Source organism: Tachypleus tridentatus, chromosome 1 (assembly GCF_004210375.1).
Source record: "Tachypleus tridentatus isolate NWPU-2018 chromosome 1, ASM421037v1, whole genome shotgun sequence".
Classification (NCBI taxonomy): domain Eukaryota; kingdom Metazoa; phylum Arthropoda; class Merostomata; order Xiphosura; family Limulidae; genus Tachypleus; species Tachypleus tridentatus.
Window position 1 is genome coordinate 56122972 of NC_134825.1, and position 7700 is coordinate 56130671.

The window sequence follows — 7700 nt, forward strand, 5'->3', positions numbered from 1 at the left end:
TTTCATGTATAACATCTGAACCATCTAGTTTCAATGACCAACAGTAATCAGTCATCATTATGATGTTAAACCTTCCCTGATACCTCCTCTCCATTTCTTGGCCCGACATGGCAAGGTGGGTTAAAAACTTCGACTCGTAATCCGAGGGTCGCGGGTTTGAATCCCCGTCACACCAAACATGCTCGTCCTTTCAGCCCTGGGGGCGTTATAATGTTACGGTCAATCCCACTATTCGTTGGTAAAAGAGTAGCCCAAGAGTTGGCGGTGGGTGGTGATGACTAACTGCCTTCCCTCTAGTCTTACACTGCTAAATTAGGGACGGTTAGCGCAGATAGTCCTCGAATAGCTTTGCGCGAAATTCAAAATAAACAAACAAACAAAACTATAAAAGCTATTTGTAGCATAATAAACATTTTATTGACGAGGAATAATGTGGTATACCAGTAGTTCCCAAATTGTGTGCCGTGGCACTCACGAGCACCACGGGATATTTCAAATTTTCGAGGGAAACACAGCGATATTGACATCATCAACTGCATACAGAGTTCCAAGAACTATACCATCTCAGTTCATTCACAAATACTCGAACATACCAACCATACCAGATAGACTCATACATAGTACAATAATGTACTTTAATAAGAATTGGATGAAAATCGAATTACTATGCGAACTAGATAGGTACCTCATACATGATGAAGCTAGTCCTAAATATCTCTCCCCAGTTAACTTATATTTTAAATATAAAAATAAATAAAAATATATATATTAAGTAATAATAATAATAATAATAATAAAAATATAAATAAATAATAATAATAATATAATAAATAATAATAATAATAATAATAATAATAATAATAATAAATAATAATAATAATAAATAATAATAATAATAAATAATAATAAATAATAAAATATATATACATATATATATATATATATATATATATATGTATTAAACAATTTAAAAAAATGCCATCAACAAACTTGACATTCTGCTGATAGAATAAAATATTCACTATATATGAGCCACAATACATGGACACTGCCCTGAAAAGGATCAAAATAATATTCAGTTCTGCAATTATAAATACCTATCCGTCAAGAACATAAGAACGGGGAGGAGGAAGAGGTCACAGAGAACCCGACCCTCCAGGGTATGAACTTTTCTTTCCCAAACACCGACAGAGAGATATCGACATATGTCAGACACCGCGCGAACTACTAGCTCGAGGTAGTTCACAGTTTTAACATTCGATCAAGCTACATTCCTTTCGATGACATTCTCGAATCTTTGAGATATGTTTTTGTTTACTTGTACTTTTGGCTGCACCAGTAACTTCTCAAACTTTCACGTTTCTAAGATTTTGTATATGAATACCTGTCGACTCTTCGGGTCCGTCAGTCGTCAAAGTAACTGAAGAGTGTTGTGATCAAGTGTCTGCGAGGTCTGGCGAAGTTCAGTGAATTATTTTGTTGATTTTAAGTCCTTATGCATAAAAATGGAAAGATTTTGGAACGTTAATGAGAAATGTGGGAATGAAGAAAAGGATGGCGAACCATAGACCAGAGGCAAAGTTGTGAAGAAACGAAAATATGGCGATAGTTATCTAGATTTTTGGTTTTCTTCGGTAGATGTCAATCATTAAGAGAGTCTGCAGTGTGTATTATGTATAAAAGTTTTGGCTTCAGAGTGCATGCTTTCAATTTCGGATACACTGTCATGCTGAGACACTAAGGGCGTCGTGAACCGGGAAAGTTTGGGATAAACTGTCATGCTGAGACACTAAGGGCGTTGTGAACTGGGAAAGTTTGGAATACACTGTGATATACATAAAAGTTTTAATTATTGCACTTTATTGCCATTTTAAGGAGATTTAAACTCACGGACATGAATTGTGTGTGTAATAAAAAAGTGTACAATTGTGTTCACGTTACGTTAATTATGTTTTAACATTTTATTATATCACTGAAAAATCTCTAAACAACATGTTTTATCATATGTTTAGGATGAATTGACTATAAATGAATCAGTGATAAACCTTTTTTTACTATGATTTAGTTAACCATTGTGGAGTGTTATTTTTATGACTATTTCATTATAAATAAATTAATCTCAAACGTACTTCTTTACTGTAATTTAATTATAAATTAACTAACGATTAATTATCGACATTATGAGACATACATTGTGTGAGTCATGGCCGCCTATCACGGCGTCTTAGAAACATGCTTTTTTTGCTTTATGACGTGTCATCTATTATTGCCGTCTGCCATGGCGGCGTAGCAACATGTCCCTAATAGCTCGTCCTCATGTGTGAATCTATGATGTCTTCATACGAGGTCTGTGAAAAAAATACGCGGACTATCTGAATTGCGCGGCTTCAGCTGGTTCCAGGGGAATCCGCTTGGTGTCGCTAGGTTCGCACAGATCAGCTGATTACGACGCCATTTCCCGATTGCAGATATCTTCATTTGTGTATTAGCAACGCGGTTTTAAGTGAAGTGCGATTTTTTCGTTTGGCGGATTTCAGAATGAATGACCTGAAGGAGCAACGACTTGCTGTGAAATTTTGTGTTAAACTTGGAAAATCTGCCACTGAAACTTTTGCTATGCTTAACACGACTTACGGTGATGTTGCTATGAAGCGTACGGCATGTTTCAAGTGGCATGAACGTTTTAAGGATGGTCGACAATCCATTGAAGATGATGAGCGTCTTGGACGTCCTTTCACGTCAACTGACGACCCACACGTCGACAAAATCAACACCCTGGTGCGGGCAAATCGACGTCTGACTGTCAGGGAGCTTTCTGAAAAGTTTGGGATATCAGTTGGATCTTGTTACGAGATTTTGACCGAAAAATTGAAGATGCACCGCGTTGCTGCGAAATTTGTGCCTCAGAACTCGTGAGTTTTTGGCCAAACACTCGATCACTGTTCTTCCCCACCCCCCTACTCACCTGAACTTGCTCCTTGCGATTTTTTCTTGTTCCCCAAACTCAAAAGACCCTTGAAAGGAAGAAAATTTGAGACGATTCCCGAGATTACGGCAAATGCGACGAAGGAGCTGGAGGACATTACAAAAGAAGCGTACCAGGACTGTTTCAGCAAGTGGAAACACCGTTGGGATAAATGTGTGCGTTGGGGAGTAGAGTACGTTGAAGGGGTCCCAGACCTGTAACTTCTAAATAAAATACATTTTGTTTTATGACGTCAGTCCGCTTATTTTTTGAACAGCTCTCGTATTTTTATATCACCCTCTCAACCCTTCACCTGAGGCGTTTATCGTTTCGCCATTATTACTTATATTACATCATTTTTTAAAATATGAGTTGCACCAGTTGACATCCATTCGTTTTTTCTTTCCAATATTCACACAAGCTCTTTAGCTACTTTTGTTTAGGTGAGTGATAGAATTTGACAGCCATCCTTATAGCACATTCATGGTTTCAGAGCGTGATTTTTCGATTTTTTTTTATTGACAGTAAGACACAGACCAGAGAACCCAAGAAGCAAAGTCCAGCAAGCTAACCACCTTTCTACGTTTGGCTCATTTTGTACTATTTTATATTTATATCGTAGACCCTGTGGTGCAGTGTTAGAAGCAAAGAATGCGTAGCAACCTGGACAGGAACTAGTTTTATTGTTGTCTTGCACTAAAGAATGTTGAAAAACGTTACTTTCAGACCCAAAGCAACTGCTTCTGCTGTTTACGATATAATTTTTAGAACAGTGTATTAGACAGCACGAAATTTGCCCAGTATTTTGTGATAGTACTCCCACTGAGAATCATAGTTCCAGCGCATTTATGCTGGCAGTGAAGCTAAAGTAACAATTATGTATCATATAAGAGATTTAGATTATATGTTATTTGTTTCACAACTGAGCTGGTGTAATCATGCTGCTAAATCAGTCTTATAAACAAGTAGTTTTTGCTAACAATAGTTTCTCTCTTTATCTCTTTTTTTAAGTAAAAAATGTTATTTTCCAAAGAAGTGTCCTAAATTAGATTATATATGACTTTCTGTACTAACGCAACTGGGTTGGGATGTTCAAGATCGTTTGGTAAAAGCTTTTATCAGAATGTTCTGATCACAGTAAGCCAACTACATGGATCAGAACTAAAACGTAACTTAGTATCGTGGCTGATTCCATATATTGGTCTAACTGCATAATGTCATAAAGGAAGTCACAAGAAAACAAAACTTCGTGTTATTAGTTTAGAACCCTCGCTATAATCGATATTATTTTTGAAGTTTAACTTGAAGTAAGGAATAAAATACTAGATACATAAGATTAGTTGTCTGCTTCATATTCTACCATTCTTCGTCTTTAGAAAAACTAAACTGCAAATAAGCTGCCTTTGGTGAGGAATCACTTAATGATACGTAAATTTGTGATGACGAGAAACCCACTTGAAGTAAAAATGTATTATCAAGATGTCTGGTCAGGGAATTAAAACTTTAATTAAATAAAGTACAAAATAACATTTCGGCCATCTCAGGTCATCTTCAGGTTAGCCGTTAACCTGAAAATGACTTGAGAGGGTCGAAACATTGTTCTGTGCTTTATTTTAATTAAATTTTCGATACTCATAAGCCGTCTTGAGAATACATATGCAAATTTGACATTTATTTTAAAAAGTTACTTGTGTGTTACAACACGATATGAGGATTAAATATACATTATGTGATACAGACCTCAAAAGCTGTAACTATGATTGTTATAACACTTATTAATTACTTTTAGATATTTGGCCAGGAACGTTTATAGATTGCGAACATTACAAAATATTTAACTTCGTTAACTTTAAGATGATTGTTCTGTACTTTATTTTAATTAAAGTTTTAATATCCATGAGCCATCTTCGTGCGAAGCGGTGAAGAGCAAAGAGCACAAAGTTAGCTAGCTCCTTGTTAAGTGACTTGTATTTGCATCAACTCCAAATTAATTCGCTCATCGTGAACCTTCAATAAAATATCAAGAAAGCTCTAGGCCAAATAGAAGACTAAATATTGTTTGTAAAACATTTGTAATAACCGTTATTATAAGTTTTTTATTGTTTGTATACTAAAATACATTTGTATAAAAAGTGTGTGTATCGATCTTGTTGGAAAGTATCATAAACTGGACACATATCGACATTTATTTAATTTCTAAATCTAAATTATCATTTAGTTCAGTTGCAAGCTAGTCGAAATTGTAATACGCAACGGACTTAAAACAGGAGACAATATATTTCAACCTGAAATACGCCGTGAATTTAAGAAATTAGAATATTTTAAATGCAAATTTTTGAAGTAACAAAATTTGAAAATATTCCAGCAAAAAAAAGAGGACAATCATCAATGATTTTTCTCATGATTATTCGCCACAATAAAATACATCGAACGATGAAACTTGTTTTTGTTCGGAACAGTTTTGGTGACATAATATGACGTTCTCGAGTTCATACTTTACTTACCTTATATAATTAAACTAACCTAAATTAATTTAGGTGTGTGAATAATTATACAGCAGACTTACTGTTTAATGATTATGTAACATATTTCTTTTATTTTCATTAAAGGGAAAACTTAAAGTATAATTTGTGACACAGAGGCCTAATACATTCTTTGGTTCGACACACCCTTTACTAAGAACAGCAGTTTCACTTGTTCAAAGTCTGTCAGCACATTTATATTAGCAAACTGAAGCAGTATAGTTAGACTTTATATAGTGATAACTTGTATATAATGTTTATGGGGTTTATAACTCATTATATAGAAGTATAATTAATTTAAACGTGTGAATAATGCTATGGCATTGTGTCTAGTTTATTATGTTTATTATATGACAGGTTTCTTTCCTTTACACTAACTGTAAAATTGGAAACGTCACCTATTAAACAGTTGGCATTTTCATGGTTACAGAACTGAACAGGATATCGATGTCATGAAAGTAAATAAACTCTTCTGACGTTTTTCTAGACTTTCAACCTTCTGTTCTTTATCTGTAAACTGATAACAATGAATTCAAATTCCACCGTAGACTTCGTTTACACAAGAAGTATTATAATGGGTAGAGTCTGATTTTAAAGAAAACAACAACAAATAAATGAAAAATTGGAGATAACATTTCGACAAAATTACCTTGCATTTTGTAGTATATTCAGAGAAATAGTATTTGATTGTATATTGCTTTAATATATTGATAAAGTGTTAATAACATCTTTTAATTATAACATTTCGGTGTTTCTTCTTACCAGGATGCTTACCCTAACGAAAACAAGTGGTGACGTACGAAACATTGAAATTAAAACTTAGTTATTAGAAACAAACTCATTATACAACATTGAAGACGAATGATATAATTGTACTCAGGATTTTAGGGAGAGGGAAAGAAACCTCTATGCCCCATTACACTCGATCACAACTTCTCAACTGAAACTACTTCTTTAGTTGTAGATATTATAATCATATGTGGATTACATTCGTGTCTACATTAAATATTCATAGATAATTTTAAATAAGTTTTGATACGAAAGTATCTGAACACTTGGAATAAACTATTCTATATGGTTTGGACGTTGTATCATTATACCCAACACTTGGAATAAACTATTCTATATGGTTTGGACGTTGTATCATTATACCCAAACACTTGGAATAAACTATTCTATATGGTTTGGACGTTGTATCATTATACCCTTCAATAGTCTGGTTGAGGGCTTCATGCTATTATTAAGTCTCAAAGAATAATGTGTAATATGATTAGCGAGGGATTAGGAGGTGTCTGTTTTAGCACTGATCAACGAATGTCAAGTTTAATGCAATATGAAATTTCTTAATTTTTACGTTTTATTTTGATCGTTGAATTTTACTGTTCGTTTACATGCACCACTTGGAGCATTAAATCTTACTTACCTGATATGAAAAAAAACAAGCCTGACATCTGGCGTTGGCTTGCTGATAACATCCTTGGACTTCAGCGCTATTTATTTCACACTCTACTGATATTCGTGATTTCGATTCTTATTCATGTATAAAGTTTAATAAACACTGATCTTATGACTTTATATAAAATAGTTTCACTTTTTGATGCTCTTATTAAAGTAAAAAGACAGTAAAAGTTATATTTTTGTGAATTGGGAATCTGGTGCAAACTCGATTTCTTTCTATTTCGACATACTATTGATGTGCTGAAATTATTTTTATGATTAGAAAAGAAAAGGCTAACTGGAAGTAAGGATATTTAATAAGTATGTATATATATATATCACAAAAATTCAATAACAGAATATCTTCCAGTACTAACACATTCAATGGACATGGAGCAACTGAATGTTTATAACAGCACTCCCAAAAACACAAACGAATGTCAAGCTCATGTCATGAATGAATGACTACATTAGTAAGTAATAAAATGGCAATGCTAAACCACACTATTGCAGTGGCCCGTACCTTCCTTATTCCATGATTTCTAATTAACTCCATGCTTCGTACTTCAAACAAAGTTTGTTTCTGTATTTCGCTCAGTGAAGTGTCTGGAATTGATTTTGGTCAAGAATTCATCAGTTTCTTGAGTACCATAAAGCCAAAAACCCCAACACAAAATTCAGCATACAACTTGAGAAAGACAAAACACTTCCATTCCTAGATATTGCAGGCCATTATCATGACAATCATCTATCAAACAATAATTACAGAAAACCAA